General features: G+C 48.7%; 1 protein-coding gene across 3 annotated transcripts in view; it reads left to right on the plus strand.

Annotated features, from left to right (window-relative positions):
* Nucleotides 1-909: 909 nt before the first annotated feature.
* The window catches only part of PIGZ (phosphatidylinositol glycan anchor biosynthesis class Z (Gwada blood group)), a 25842-nt gene continuing 10733 nt past the window's right edge, over nt 910-16018 (plus strand). For 2 of the 3 annotated variants that reach the window (XM_081831920.1, XM_081831936.1), the window contains exons 1-3: nt 910-2115; nt 4611-4808; nt 8205-8327. The gene's annotated coding sequence lies outside the window, so the exon portion shown is untranslated. Of the gene's footprint in view, nt 2116-3752; nt 4178-4610; nt 4809-8204; nt 8328-16018 lie in introns of those variants that run through there. The other variant, XM_081831925.1, reaches the window with a different exon arrangement.

The raw sequence follows: 16018 nt of genomic DNA on the forward strand, positions 1-16018 counted from the left end.
CACGGCTTCCTCAAAAGTTAAAAACACCATACAACCAAGCCATCCCATCCACTTGTAGGTATTTTACCCAAGACAAATGGAAACATAGATCCACACAAGGACTTTTTTTTTAAAGATTTATTTATTCCAGAGAGAGAGCACTCACGAGCAGGGGGAGGGGCAGAGGAAGAGAAGCAGACTCCCCACTGAGTGCCCAGCCCAACATGGGGCTCGATATTGAACCCTGAAGTCATGACCCTGAGATCATGACCTGAGCCGAAATCAAGAGTTGGACACCCAACTGACTGTGCCGCCGAAGGGCCCCCACACAAAGACTTTTAGAGGAATTTTTAAGGCAGTTTTATTCACTAAATCTCAAAACCAGAAACAGCCCAGATGTCCAACAACAACCCAAATGTCCTTTGGGGTCCTCAGAGGATGCCTCCCCAATCCACCCACCCATGTCCCAATGGATAAACAGTTTGTGTCAATGCACACAACCCAGTACTACTCACGCATGAAAGGAGGGAACCTACGGATACACACAACCACGTGGATGCCTCTCAGAAGCAGTGTGCTAAGTGAAAAGAAGCCAGGCACAAACGACCACATCCTGTATGGTCCTATTTATATGAAATGCCAGGGAAAAGAAAGTATAGCGTTAGGAATCAGATGAGTGGTTGTCTGAGGCCAGGGAAGAGAGGGTAAAGGCTTGACTGCAAAGGGGCAGAAGGGAACTTTCTGGGGTAACGGAAACGTGCTACATCTTGAACTGGGACAGTGGTTAGCCTGGTGTTTTCATCGGCCAGAAATTATAGAACTGTATACGGTATGTAAAATTTCTGGTATTTACTGTATGTAAAGAATATCTCAATAAAGTAGGTTTTTGTTTTGCTTTGTTTTTTGATGAGAGAGCTGCTGGGAAGCATGGAGAACGCAGGTGGAAGGGAATCTGCTAAAGACCTTCCTGAAAGCATTTGATTTGGAAAAGAAGGAAGGAGGCTCTCTTCAACGCCGGTTCAGCCTCCACCGGGCGGTTTAGTGAAACATTCCCCCCGCTAGGGGGCAGTGTCGTAGTCAGCCACCACCGCGCGTCCACAGGCTCCCCGGCGACCGCAGGGGCCCAGAGGCCGCAAGACCCCCAGGACGCGCCGAGCTCCGCCCCGTAGCCCGCGGGTTGGGGACTCTCCCCCCGCGGGGGCCGGGAGAGGTGGTGCCCGCGCCGCGTCCCGAGCGGATGCGGCCTGCGCGGCGCGGCCCCACGCCCTCCGCCCAGCCCCCCTGCGGCCGGCTCGCAGTCCCGCACCCGCACCCGCACGCTCTGCTCCGCCACCTCCGAGGGCCTGGCGTCCGAGAGAGGAGCCCGGGCCCCAGGGCGCACGATGACCGCCCCCTCCAGCCCTGGCTGTCGGGCAACATGGGGCCAGCCCTCTGGCCCCGACTGGCGGAACGCAGGAGGGGATAGAGGCGCCCGCCGCGGGACTGCTTCCAGCTGGCGGCTGCCGGGACCGAGCTGCGTCCCGGGTGAAACTGACCCTGCCTGTCTGGCGCCGCTTCTGCGACAAGGCCCGCGGAAAGACGCCGCGGCGCCTAACCTCCGACCTTCTTCCTCTCCAAGCAGGTCATCATAGCCTTAGCAAATCCCGCCCCCCCCAACTCAGAAATTGTCATTTTGAAGGACAAAGAAGCGTGGCCTAGAGATGTTTTGTTTCACTGTCCCTCGTGCTAAAAAGGGGGCTCCCCTGGCGTGGCGCGCCAAGTAGGGGGCTGCTAGGGGAATGAGCCGGAATGCGGGGAGGGGAAGGCGCAATCACTGCCCGGCGTGCCAAGGCCCGGGAGACACGCGGACCCTCCGTAATCCTCCTCCCCCCGCGGCCACAGCCACCCCGGGACCTCAGGGGACGCACTTGGGCAGCCCCGCCCGCCGGCGCACTCGTCTCCAGCCCTCTCCGCCCCTCCACTGCGTGGTGCGCCTAGTTTCCCGGACCCGGCAGAGCGGCGGCTGCGCCGAGGACACACCGCACACCTCCCGTCCTCTGGTCGGGGCGGCTCCGGGCCCACCCCCAGAGCAGGCCCTCGGGGTGGGGGGTGCGGACGCCGCCAGCGCCGCAGGTGCAGCCCAGAGGCCGCGCGCCGGTGAGTCGGCCCGAGCAGCTCCAGAGAGTTGATGGGGGTCAGGGAGGTAGGAGGGCCAGGCAGGGAGGGCGGGCAGTGGCTTCCCTTCCTACTTTTGCTAGCTGCCAAGAGGCCAGCAGATGCTGGAGACTGGTGAGGCAGGCAGGGGAGCCCACATCATCGCGGGCACTGTCCCCCAGACCCGGGTCTGCGGGCTCTGAGCACTGACCTGCCCCAACCTAGGAGAGTCAGGAGGCTTGCGGTGACGCTTTCTCAGGAAAGGGAGGCGAGGCTGTGAGTATACTTTAGAGCGCCAGCTTTGGACCCAGACCGAGGCCTAGGCGTGAATCCTCTCCTGGTACCAGCTCGTGTTCTTGCGTGGTTCTGCAACTTTACTAAGCCTCGCTTTCCTCATCTATAAAATGGGAATATGCTACCTTCAGGGTCCCTGTGAGGACGAACCCAAAAGACGCTTCAAAGTGCTGAGCACTAAGTCTGTGAAGCACAGATAGATCTGCATTAATTCAGCGGAGAAGAATCTCCACTTCCGGCCTTGCCAGGTGCACTTCAGGTCATGCCTGCCCTTTCACAGACTGGGAAGATGGGCTCCTTGCCCAGGAATCGCATGGGGGCAGGGACAAGGGCAGAAGCTTGTCGTCCAGGGTGCTGCAGGCAACCCTGCGGGAGAGCCCCTACTGCTCTGGTTGGTGGCAGTCTGGACCTTTGCGGGGGAGGGGGATGGTGAACACAGTATGGCAGAGATGGTTGTAGTTTTCCTTAAGGAGGACATGCCTCACCATCACTTCTGAACGTCATTCTTCACCCTCAGACACTTTCGACTCATAAAACTGGGAACCTTTGTCAGAATTAACACCCAGAAACTTCCCACTCTAGAGCAGAGTGCCCATTTTGCAGAGGGGAGCCCTGCGTCACAGACAGTTAATAGATACATGCCAGTTAGTGGACGTACCTTACTGTCTTCCCCTCTCCCTTAGGTGTGTTCAGTGCTGTGTGTTGCATTCTCTGTTAATGAAAGGATAAACATGGGCACGTTTGGCCAACCTGGGGAAGGGGGAAGCCAGAGTCAGGCCTTCCTATGCTTCCAGGGTGGGGCGCCCTGCAGGGCTTACTGTGGCCATCAGGGTCCATATGAGGATGAAATCGATGCCAAACAGGCAAAAGGACTCAGGAGAGCCACTCTTACCCTCTGCCCTTGGGATGGACTTCAGAGTTGGGCTCAAGATCTTGGCCTTGACGGACATGGTCCTTGTGCGTCTTATGTGAAGATGCCTTTGGCTGTTGCGCCGGGGCCGCCGCCTCTGACACTCTCGACCCTGCTGTCTTCAAAACCTGTTCCAAATGCTGGATCCCCAGAAGCGGCCGAACCATGGGATCACCACCCCACCCCCACCCCCGAAAGCAGTGCCCCAGAGCTTTGTCAGGGAGTTTAAGTTTGAAGGTAGGGACATTCCTTGGAAGAAGCCACCACACAATGGCTGCCGTTGTGGGCCACGCTGGCTCACAGCTGTGTCCACAGGGCCAACTCTGGGCTGCGCACACAGTTGGCGCCTTGGGGGGGGGGGAGGGGAACCGAGAGCCGGCCCCGCCCTTGACTTAGCGAGAAAGACAAGTGTCTCCGCACACCCGCGGCTCGCCGCAGCTGCGCGGCCTCCCTTCCCGTCCTCTCGCCCCACTAAAGCGATCTCTTCCCCAGCTTCCCCCCCGCGCCCAGCGCAGTGGTTTCCGCTTCGCAGTACCCCTGCCACCGAGATGGTCTCTCCCTGCTGCCTACCTCCACACAAGCCCCGCACACGCGCTGGGAATGCCCCTGTCTGTGGCTATCAGCGCCCGCTCCCCGGCCCCACAAAACTCCGTGACCTGGGCGCTGTCACTTTATTCTAGAACCTGCCTCTCCACTGCCCTCCTGGAGACAGTCACCCCGCCCCCCATCTCCCCCAACCCTCCGTCCATCCCGGTCCTGGAGAGGGCCACCCAGCGGTGGCCGCAGGACTGGATCTCCACGCAGGTAGCTTAGCGTACTCCCGTGCAGTCATTAGCAGCCTCGTATCCTGATTAGGTTAAGGTGAGTAGTTGCCACACCCCGTCTTGTTGGCTCCGCCCCCTGGAGCCCTGGGACCAAGGGACTCGCCTCCGCCTGGGGAGCCGCAGGGCTGCGGCGCTTGGCTCTTTCTGGAGAATTTCCCGCACTTGTTAAGTTCAGTGTCCTCTTATATTGTCGCCTCCTCTGGGGACCTCCGACTCTGTCCTTGACCCTGGCCCCACAGGAGGCCCATCAGGTGGATTCGAGGGGCTGAGATAGATACGAGCGGATCCCACACCTGGGGGAATCTCAACCAGACGAGGCTGAGAAGGAATCAGACAGCGCCAGGGGTCCGTGTTCCGCGAAGCACAGGGTTCTGTGGAAATGAGATTGGGGAGGGCTTCTAGGGGATCTCGGCAGTTGAAGCAAAATGAATAATGAAAGAAACCACTGTTATGTTTGTTTTTTCTTTAAGATTTTATTTGTCAGAGAGAGCACAATCAGGGGGAACCGCAGGCAGAGGGAGAAGCAGACTCCCCGCTAAGCAAGGAGCCCGATGCGAGACTCGATCCCAGGACCCCAGGATCATGACCTGAACGGAAGGCAGACACTTGACTGAGCCACCCAGGCATCCCTGTTTGTTTTTTCATGTTGTCTTCACAAGAGCTCTGAGGTGGGTACTATTGTTAACCTCCGTTTACAGAATGAGTGCCCTTTCACCACGAGCAAGTGACAGCAAGGATTTGAAACCGGGCCTACTACGCCAAAGAGGGTTTTAACCTTTATATTATAAGCACATCCAGCAAAGGAAGCAATGTGAGCAAAGACGCTGGGGTGAGAAGGCAGGACAGAAGAGGCGACTACAGAAAGACGTGTTTCTCGAGCGCCAAGTTCTGCATGCACAGAGTGGGGCCAGTGGGGGAGAGTGGGGCCAGTGGGGACTGGTGGGACTTGTAAGCCTTGTAAGCAAACTGTTACCAGTTGGTAAAGCATGCCACTCTTGATTGTGGGGTCGTGAGTTCAGTGAGTTCGAGCCTTACTTTGGATATAGAGATTACTTACAAAAAAAGAGAGAAAGAAGAAAGAAAGAAACAAAGAAAGAAGGAAAGAAAGAGAGAGAGAGAGAGAGAGAAAGAAAGAAAAAGAAAGAATTAGAAAACAAAGTTAGTATCACTTAGTGAAGGGGTGAAGAAGGAAGATGACCCCTGGATTTCTGGGCTGAATAATTGGACAAACTGTCATTCCCTCCCTGCTGCAGGGGATGTGGGGGCAGGGCTGGTGCATGGGAAAGTGATGAGTTCTGGCTGGCTGCCCTGTGTTTGAGGTGGGGGCAGAAGCCTAACAGGCAGTGGCTCAGGGTTCCGGGGTCAAACAGACTAGGTCCAACACCTACATTCATCAACCTACTAGTTCTGTCACATTGGGCAAGAAACTTGATCTCTTTAAACCTGTTAATTCATCCATAAGATAGGAACAGTAATAGAATTTTAGGGTTGTTATAAAATGAGAATAAATGAGACAATGTACAGTGTCTGGAACATAATAAGTATCGAAAAATGGCAACGCTATTATCATTGTTATTATTTATTATCAGTAAATCTGAAGCTCAGAGAAGAAGCAATTTAAAGTCGTCAAATGGAAATTGAAACCAGGAGAATAAATGAGATGACCCAAAAAGAGTGTAGATGCTTAGAAAGGTGAAAGTTGAAGACCAGGAGCCCTGACATTTCAGGGGTAGATGGAGGAAAAACAGCCTAAAAATAAATGGTTAGAGAAGAAGGAAAACCACCAGAGCTTGGTGCCGTGGAAGCCACAGGTAGGAGCCACACCGCTGATCCCCTGTCTTCCTTCCTCCTGCCTAACAGAACCTGATGTTGTTAGGGTAAGCACCCTCTGGATTCTGTGCATCTCAGAGGAGGTAGCCCACAGCCCCAGCTCCAAACCAGCGGCTGGGTCGCCCCTGGTAATCCCATTGCACTTGCCAGTGATTGGTTTATGAAGTCTATTTGATCCTCTTCTGACCAATGGGACTTGATGGAAAGTCTGTTGAGGGACTTCTGGAAAAAATTTCTTTGATTAAAAAAAAAAAAAAGGTGCCCATGAAGGTCAAAACCACAAGGAGATACCACTTCACACTCACTAGGATGACTAGAATCAAAAAGCCATATAACATCACATGTTGGCCAGGATGTGGAGAACTTAGAACCCTTATACACTGCCGGTGGGACCATAAAAAGGACCAGCCACTTGGAAAACAATCTTGCAGTTCCTCAAACAATTAAACATAGGGTTACCATTATGACCCAGCAGTTCTACTCCTAGGTATATACCCAGGAAAATGAAAAAATTATGTCCCACAGAAACTTATACACAAATATTTGTAGTAGCATTATTCATAATAGCCAAAATGTGGAAACAACTCAAATGTTCATCAACAGATGAATGGATACACACAGTGTGCTACGTCCATACAGTGGAATTATTATTATTTGGCCATAATAACGAGTAAGTACTGATACAGGCTATACTGTGAATGAACTTTGAAAACATGATTTTAAGTGAAAGAAGCCAGCCACAAAAGGCCACATACTGCGTAATGAAAGTCCAGAATTGGGAAATCTATGGAGAGGAAGTAGGTAGCAGTTCCTTAGGGCTGAGGTGGTGGCAGGGGGTTGGGAGATGATTAAGTAAATGGTATGCATTTTCTTCTTGAGGTGATCACAATGTTCTAAAATTGATAAGGGGTGATGGTCGCACATAACTGTGAATATACTAAAAGCTATTGAATTGAACACTTTTTTTTAAAGATTTTATGTATGTATGTATGTATGTATTTGAGGGAGAGAGAGAGAGGAGAGGGACAAGCAGACTCTGTGCTGAGCACAGAGCCAAATGCAGGGCTCGATCTCACGACCCTAAGATCATGACCTGAGCCAAAATCAAGAGTCGGAGGTTTAACTGACCCAGCCACCCCGCCGCCCCTGAACTGAACACTTTAAATGAGTGAGTTGTATGTTAATTATATCTCAAAAAACTATTTCAAAAGAAGCAACAAAAAAAGTGATACACAAAGAATCTATAGACTCTTCCTCTCAGTGTTGTGTCTGGATGGAATGGCTGAGTTAACCATCTTGCTTCCAGCATGAGGCTGATGTCCACACAAAGAGAGAGGCAGAAATCATAAGGATCACTGGGAAATAGCAAAGGAGCCCCATGAGCTCCAAGCTCTGGTGGTCTTGTCTTATGATGTGATGAATTGTTTAAGCCTATGTGAGTCAGAGCTTTTATCGTTGATTTGTTTGCAAACAATTAGGAACTGTAATCACCACGGGGTTAAATATAGGGAAGTAGCCAAACCACCACAGCTGCCTGCCAGCACCCACGGAGCTAGTGTGTTAGCATGGAACACTGCAGCAGAAGCTTACCCGTTGGGGCGCCTGCGTGCCTCAGCCGGTTAAGCGGCTGCCTTCGCTCAGGTCATGATCCCAGGGTCCTGGGATCGAGCCCCGCATCGAGCCCCACATCAGGCTCCCTGCTCAGCGGGAAGCCTGCTTCTCCCTCTGCCTCTGCCTGCCGCTCCCCCTGCTTGTGCTCTCTCTCTCTTGTCAGATAAATAAATAAAGTCTAAAAAAAAAAAAAAGAAGAAGGAAAGAAAACTTACCCATCGCCTTGACCTTACTTGCCAGAAGAAAACAGCAGGAGGGAGGATGACTTTTACCTGGCTTCTACTTCCCAAATATCTCCCATCTAATGACCAACTTCTCTGCTCCTTATTCCTACTTCCATCTCAGATCTTCTCTCTAGCATCATTTTTCCTTCTGCCTAATATATATATTATATATCCTTTAGAAAATTCTGAGGGTCTGCTCGTGAAGATCTTTCAGTTTTGACTTGCCAGAAAATATCTTTGTTTTGCCCTCATTCTGAAAAACACTTTTGGATGTGGAAGGTAGACTGCCAGTTATTTTCTTCATTTTCTTTTTTTTCCCCATGTATGTATGTATGTATGTTCTTGTGGGAGGGAGGGTAGCAGGTGTCTGGGCCCTTTTACTGTTCCCTTTCCCCACAGGGTGGACCCAGTTGTGGGCTGGGGCCTGGGGCCCAGAAGGTCCAGAAGGGTGACAAGGGGCCCTTCGACGTGGAGGCACTGGATGAAATCAGAATGAGATGCGTGGTCAAGTTGGAAAAGCAGGTGAGTGTGGGATGGTTTTGCTGGTGTGACAGAGCTGGTGGACTGCAAAGCTTTGGAGAGCCGCGGGGACAAGCACAAGGGGAGGCTGCACTTCTCAGAGCCATGGCCCAGAGCACCCGCTGCCCGGGAGGCCTACGCAGGGCCCGGGTGTCCCCTGCTGCCTGTGCAGAGTTATTTTCTTTTAGCATAGGCATGTCCTCATCCTTGAGGGCTTACTGCCTACAGCTACCTCTGGTACCAAATGACCAGATTGCAGTATGGGAAATAGAAGCCAGCAGAAAAGGAATTTATACAGGGACTGAAAATCATCAGGTGCATTGGAAGAATGGGTTGTAGCTTGGGCCTCCAGGAAGACTCTCGAACACCCAGGAGTAACTCACTAGAGGAGTCACCATTTGTGTGACAATCAGGCAGGTGTAAAGGCTCCCTTGGAACTCAGTCAAATTTAGTTGCTGAGAAGCAGGACACCACCCTAACTGCAGTTGTGTCTCTGTCCCCACAGCTGGGGACAGCCATTGGAAAGCTGCTGCAGGAAAAACTCCATGTCTCCATAACCTTCTTTGCCCAGAGAAGACAATGCCAACTGCAGAAATATGGCCTGTCTCACATCTGCTTTCGCAATTCTTTTTTTTTTTTTAAGATTTTATTTATTTATTAGAGAGTGAGCGAGCAAGCATGAGTGGTAGGGAGGGGCAGAGGGAGAGGGAGAAGCAGCCTCCGCAGGGAGCTCAACGACAGGGGGACTCGATCCCAGGACCCTGGGATCATGACCTGAGCCAAATGCAGACGCTTAACCCCACTTAACCGTCTGAGCCACCCAGGCGCCCCTGCTTTCTCAATTCCTAAAACCTAATTTGCATAACCCAACTGCAAGGGGATCTACAAAAGGTAGCTTTTTGTTTCCCAGCGTCTTATAGTGTAGGAAGGAATTGTGGAAGGGCTCCCTGTTGTCAAATGGCATGCAGGGTAGGGGCCTGAAGTGGCCATTGGGTTTGACAACTGGAAAAGCAAGGAGGCTCTTGAGGGGGCTGTGTCGGCACAGTGGAGGTGGGCAAAGCCAGACTGTGTCAGGTTGAATGGCCAACAAGATGTGAGGAGCGAATTCGGTGAACGTGGATGGTTTAAGGAATCCTGTGCAGGGCGATGGAGAGAGGGATAGCGGATAGAGGGCACCTCAGCTTCAGAGAGAGTTTTGGTTGGTTGTTTTTCTAGGAATGGTAGAGAATCAGACATGTTTATGATGAAGGGAAGGTGCCAACTGCAGAGAACAGAGGGAGCAAGGAGATACGGAACGGATGGAGAGATTGTGGCTCGTGGGAGGGGACGCTTACAATGTATGGAAAGTTGCTCTTGATATTTTGCTAAGTGACAAAAGTATATAAAACAAACATTGTGTGGTTCCTTCCCTGCTTAAAAGTCTATTAGATACACTAAAAATTCTCACTGAATTGTCAGACAGCCCTCACAGAGACCAAACTCGATTCCAGGGGTGCAAGCCGCGCCCCTGAGATGGAGCAGCCCAGCCAATGGCGTGGGTGTGGGCAGACCGTGTGGGAACTAGAGGGGCAAGATAAGAGAGGGCTCGGCTGGGATGGGGGAAGCAGACCTATACTCCTGTAGGCCGTATGGCCACAGGCTGGCTTGTTCCAGAGGCCTCATGTTCAAGTCATTGTCCCAAAGGTCCCATGGTCGCCCACCCTCCCATGCACTGAGGCGCAGCCTTCAGCAGTTCTAGAACCAGCTTCAGAGGCCTAGACGTAGCATCTTCCCATCCCATCTACCCTCAATAATTGTGGAGACACCCAAACTCCCCAGAGTAGTTTGGGGCACATCCTGAAAAAGCACTGATGTGATTCCAGCACGGTCCCCTCACGTTTCCTGTTTCCCCGCAAATAATGACAAGATTCTCTGACCAAGGCTGACTCCTAAGTGCGTGACTTCCTCGAAAATAAGCTGACAGGGTTTAGACTAACTTAGCTTTTCACAACCCCCATCTTATCTCTCAACATGGTTATTTCTTATGCCAACCCCTCTGTATATAAATATAAAATAATAATTCATATATAATCTATCTGGTATTATTACTGTATATGCATCCCAAGTCTGGAACCATTTCTAATCATTATTGGCCCCAGGCTTGGGTTTTTGTTTTTTTTCTTGTGGGGGAGGGGGTACTTAATCATGTGAATTCAGGCTGAAGAGCTATATTGAGGGTAGGCTCATGGCTACACATTCTCAGGGGAGAACCTGTGCCCTCCCTAATCTGATTAGCATTAGATTCCAAGAAAGGAAGTTTTTCTTGAAATCCTCTGTATTATTTATATAAAATCAATTGTAATATGATAATATGTGAGCTGAGCAAAAGGTAAGGAATGCTAAGGCAGCAGAGTAGGGGCTAAGAGAGGTATGTAGAGCCTTGAAGCCAGATTTGGACTAAGGACACATGCAAAACTGAGTGCACATGAGCATGGGTTTTTGTGATCTCTCAACACTGGCAGGACAGAAGATAAATCCTGAAGCCCACTCGAGAGAGAAGCCTAACAGGAGACTCTCTCAAAGCTGGGACTCCAGAGGACTGCAATCTCAATATAAAGGGGACCTAGAAATAAACTATTCCATCCCCAGAGGACTGTAAGGAAAACTGCCTTTCTTGGATCCTGAGGCTAATCGAATCAGGGTGCAGGTGGGGGAATCTCTGTTTCTGAGATTGTAACCACGAGCCTGCCCTCATATAGATTTTTAGCCTGAATTCACATGATTAGGCACCACCTTCCCTAAAAGAAAATAAAAACAAAAACCTGGAGCCAATAATATGACCAAAATTGGTCCCAGATTTTGAGGCCCCCAGGTACCTGACAGAAGCAAGTGTAAATCCATTTCAGTGGAATTCAGAAATTTGCCCTCATCCCTGGCCTCAAATAATTCCCACAGGTTATGTCCAAGGAATAAATAAAATAAAATAATTTGGTAAACATAGAAGTAAACAGGGCATGATGAGTGAGAACCAGCAGAAACAAGACAGCAGATTCAGACCTAAAAAGCTTTAGATGTTGGAATTATCAGATATGGTATATCAAAGAAGTATGCTTAATGTAATATAAAAATAAAAGAGGCTTAGGGGCACCTGGGTGGCTCAGTCACTGAGCGCCTGCCTTCAGCTCAGATCATGATTCCTCGGTCCTGGGATCGAGCCCTGCATCAGGCTCCCTGCTCTGCCGGAAGCCTGCTTCTCCCTCTCCCACTCCCCCCTGCTTGTGTTCCCTCTCTCGCTGTCTCTCTCTGTCAAATAAATAAATAAAATCTTTAAAAAAATTTAAAAAAAATAAAAAAGGCTTGAAAATATGACAAAAGAGCAACAAATTTGTGGAAAAAATCAAACAACTCATAGGAAAGAAAAATATAAAGTTGAAATGTAAAACTCAATAGGTTTTTAAAAAAAATTATTTATTTATTTGAGAGAAGAGAAAGCGTGCATGAGTTGGGGGGAGGAGACAAGGGGGAGGGAGAAGCAGGCTCCCGGCTGAGTAGGGAGCCTGATGCAGGACTCAATCCCAGGACCCTGAGATCGTGACCTGAGCTGAAGGCAGATGCTTAACCGACTGCGCCACCCTGGTGCCCCTCAATAGACAGGTTTAACAGCTGGCTAACTACAGCTGAAAGGACGATTAGGGATGTGGAAGATAGAACAGAATAAATTAGTTGAAAACAGCCCAGACAGACAAAGACATATAAAATATAAAGTAGAAGTTAAAATGACACGGAAGACAGACCAACAAGGTCTACCATACATTTAATCATACTTCCAGAGGGAGAATAAATAAAAAAGAGAGAAGAGGTAATATTTGAAAAAAAACAATGGAAGATTACTTTCTATAGATGGAAAAGGACCCTTATCCATATAGTCAGGAAGCCAAAAAGTTTCCAATTATGCTAAAAAGAAATGGACACCCCGAATCATAACAGGGTGAAAGCAGAGAACACAATGTATTGAGTATTAGAGTACTGGCCCCCACCGGCAGCCCTGAGGTGCCCCATCCCCGGATGAATTGCTGTCGAAGAGCAATGCCAAGAAGACTGAGTTGGAGCTGGAGGAGGAAGATGACGAGGAGCTAGATGAGACCCGGTTGGAGAGACTGTGGGGATTAACAGAGATGTTCCCAGAGAGGGAACCGTCTGGGGCTGGGGCCGCTTTTGATCTTCTCGGTCTTTGTGGCTCAAAGACCAGAGATTTCCCAGGGCAGCCTTGTGGATTGGGACCACCTCCCTCATGATCCCCCTTCTCCCTGTTGTCCTTGAGACTGTGAAGTTGCAAATGGAGCGGCAGCTACGGCGACAGCAGATACTCCGTAGTGCCTGACGTAGGCTTCTCAGGAGGCGTGCCAGGGGCTCTACCTTCACTTGGGAAAGATCTGGATTGTTACTCTACGACTTGTCTTGGTGGGACAAGTTTGAAAATTCAACAGTGTTGGAACTGATTATTTGGATTCTTTTTTTTTTTTTTTTTAACTTTGGCACATTGATCTATGGGCACCTGCTGTGGAGAACTCTCCCCAGTGTCTCACGGAGACCCCCAAATTGCAGCTGTGCCCTCCACGCTGTCCCATTTCTGCCGTCCTCACTCTGATAGCAGAGCGCAGCAATGCCGACGGTTCCTCCAGCTCTGGCCATCCCACCCTTTCACTAAGTAACTCGTGACGGGAAGGTCGCCTCACCATCCCATTGTGGCATAGGAACTGATACCACTGGGAAGGATGCACCCCCGGCCATTTTTGTTTTAAGCATGGAGATGTCGGGAGGGGACATGCGCACAATGCTTTACAGCTGTGGTTGTAAAGCAGCCGCTGTGATTTCTGTATTGGCTAGGAGGGAGGGCTGCGGGAAGTCTTAACCACAGGGTGGGGACTGAGGACGACAGAGCAGGAGCTGATTTTCTCTGCCCATTTTGGCTATCAGAGACGTGTGTGTGTCTGAAACAAAAAAGTGCTCAATTTTATTTATTTATTTATTTATTTTTAAAGATTTTATTTATTTATTCATGAGAGACAGAGAGAGAGAGAGAGGCAGAGGCAGAGGGAGAAGCAGGGTCCCTGTGGAGCAGGGAGCCTGATGCGGGACTCGATCCCAGGACGCTGGGATCATGACCTGAGCCGAAGGCAGACGCTCAACCGACTGAGCCACCCAGGCATCCCAAAAGTGCTCAATTTTAAATATTAAAAATGGTTCCAACAGAAAACATAAAAATAAAAAATAAGTATTAAAATGATATACTAGTAAATACTAAATAAAAGAAAGCTCATATAACTATATTAATATCAGAGAAGATATTTTAGGGACAAAACATTAGAGATAAAAAGATAACTGTATAGGGGCACCTGGGTGGCTCAGTCGGTTAAGCGTCCGACTCTTGATTTCAGTTCAGGTCATGATCTCAGCGTCATGAGATGGAGCCCTGCATTGGGCTCCACGCTCAGTGGGGAGCCTGCTTGAGATTCTCTCCCTCTCTCTCTCCCTCGTCCCCTCCCCACCCCCATACAAGCACTCTCTCTCTAAAATAAATAAATAGATTTTTAGAAAAAAAAAACTGTATAATGATAAAATACTCAATTTTCCAATAAGGTATGACAGTTCTAAACTTTTATAAAAACAATGACATAGCTTTAAAAATGAGCTAAAATGACAAAATTACAAGGAAAATTAGACAAGTTCACTACCATATGAGCTATTTCATCACAGATTTCTGTGATATGTAGAATAAGGAGTGGAAAATTATTAAGGATATAAAAGGTTTGAGCAACACAATTAAACTTGATCTAACAAACATGCATGGAACTCTATATCCAGTAACTATAGGATATATGGTGTTCTCAAGCATCCATGGAATGTCTACAAAAATGGACCATTAAACATTAAATGTTGGAGGTGGAGAGGGATGAATAGGCAGTGCACAGAGGATTTTTAGGGCAGTGAAAATACTCATTACAATACTGTAATGGTAGATACGTCATCATACATTTGTTCAAACCTATAGAATGTTCAACATCAAGAGTGGGAACTGTGATGTAAACTGTGGACTTTGGATGATGATGATGTGTCAAGGTGGGTTCATCAGTTATAACAAATGTACCGCTCTGGTGGGGGATGTTGATAATGAGGAGGGCACTATGCATGTGTGGGGGAGGGGGATATATGGGAAATCTCTATAACCTTCCTCTCAATTTTGCAGTGAACATAAAACTGCTATAAAAAATTAAGTCTTGGTCAAAAAAATCAAATTCTTCAACCATAAAGCATTAGTCAAAGAAAAAATTACAATGGAATTTTTACCAACTAGGGTCCTTGGGTTCTCCGAGCAATAGAAATTTACTAGAGTCAAGTTTACTAGAGGCAAAAGGAAGTTCCAGGCAAGGCTTTTATGGGGGTTTATGCTCCAGCACCAGGGAGACAGCACAAAGGAAAGTGTTTTTCATGGCAGCCCTCCAAACAAAAGCAGGGGAAAGTTTTTAAAGAGATTGTGGCAGGAAAGGAGTGACGTCTGAGTATGCAGGGTGGAGAGAGACAGAGGAAGTCATGTGCGCAGACGCAATGGAGAGGACATGCTTCCTTATGCATTGCATGTCTCATTAGTATGTGAAATCTGTACCCCCAGGTGTGGTTTTTAGTATTATAACGAGGGGAAAGGTCAGTGATAGGCCAGCGCTGGGGTCCATCCTGGCGCAGACTAGTTTGAACCCTTCCTTTGGTAAGCATCCTGCTTCTGCATTCCTGCAAGATATGCTAGTCAAGAGGCATAGGGTTTCAGCTATCAAGGAACAGTGGATTTCCTGGTCAGGATTGAGGGGACTCCAGTCCAGTCCCTGCTCTGTCTCAGAATTAGAAAAGATTTATAACCACAGGTGATGAAAATATGAAAAGATTATACAACATAACTTGTTAATAGTTAATAGATGCAGTTAATATAGTATTTAAAGGGATAAAGAAGATATGGTATATATATATACAAAAATGTATTATCTTAAATATTTCTCATAGAAAAGGGGTTCAAAAATTAATGAGCTCAAAAGTTAAAGGCTCAAAATTAATGAGCTAAGTGTCCATATCAAAAGGTTTGAAATAAAACAGCAAAATAATACTCCAAAAAAAAGTCAACAGAAGGAAAAAATAAAGCTAAGAAAAATTAATTAAAAGGCACCTGCAATTTTTCAAAAAGATTCATAAAGTTGACAAAATGCTGGTGAAAAGGATCAAGAAACAAAAAGAAAGCATAAGAAACCAACATTATAGGAATAGAAATGAGTTGGACGCCTGGGTGGCTCAGATGGTTAAGCGTCTGCCTTCAGCTCGGGTTATGATCCCAGGGTCCTGGGATCGAGTCCCGCATCGGGCTCCCTGCTCCTTGGGAGCCTGCTTCTCCCTCTGCTTCTCTCTCTCTCTCTCTCATGAATGAATAAATAAAATCTTTGGGGAAAAAAAAGGAATAGAAATGAGTTAAGAATACAAGCCACAGGGCGCCTGGGTGGCTCAGTTGGTTAAGCGACTGCCTTCGGCTCAGGTCATGATCCTGGAGTCCCTGGATCGAGTCCCGCATCGGGCTCCCTGCTCGGCAGGGAGTCTGCTTCTCCCTCTGACCCTCCCCCCTCTCATGTGCTCTCTCTCTCATTCTCTCTCTCTCAAATAAATAAATAAAAAATCTT

This window comes from Leptonychotes weddellii, chromosome 1 (genome assembly GCF_054177405.1).
Source record: "Leptonychotes weddellii isolate Sample4059 chromosome 1, ASM5417740v2, whole genome shotgun sequence".
Taxonomy (NCBI): domain Eukaryota; kingdom Metazoa; phylum Chordata; class Mammalia; order Carnivora; family Phocidae; genus Leptonychotes; species Leptonychotes weddellii.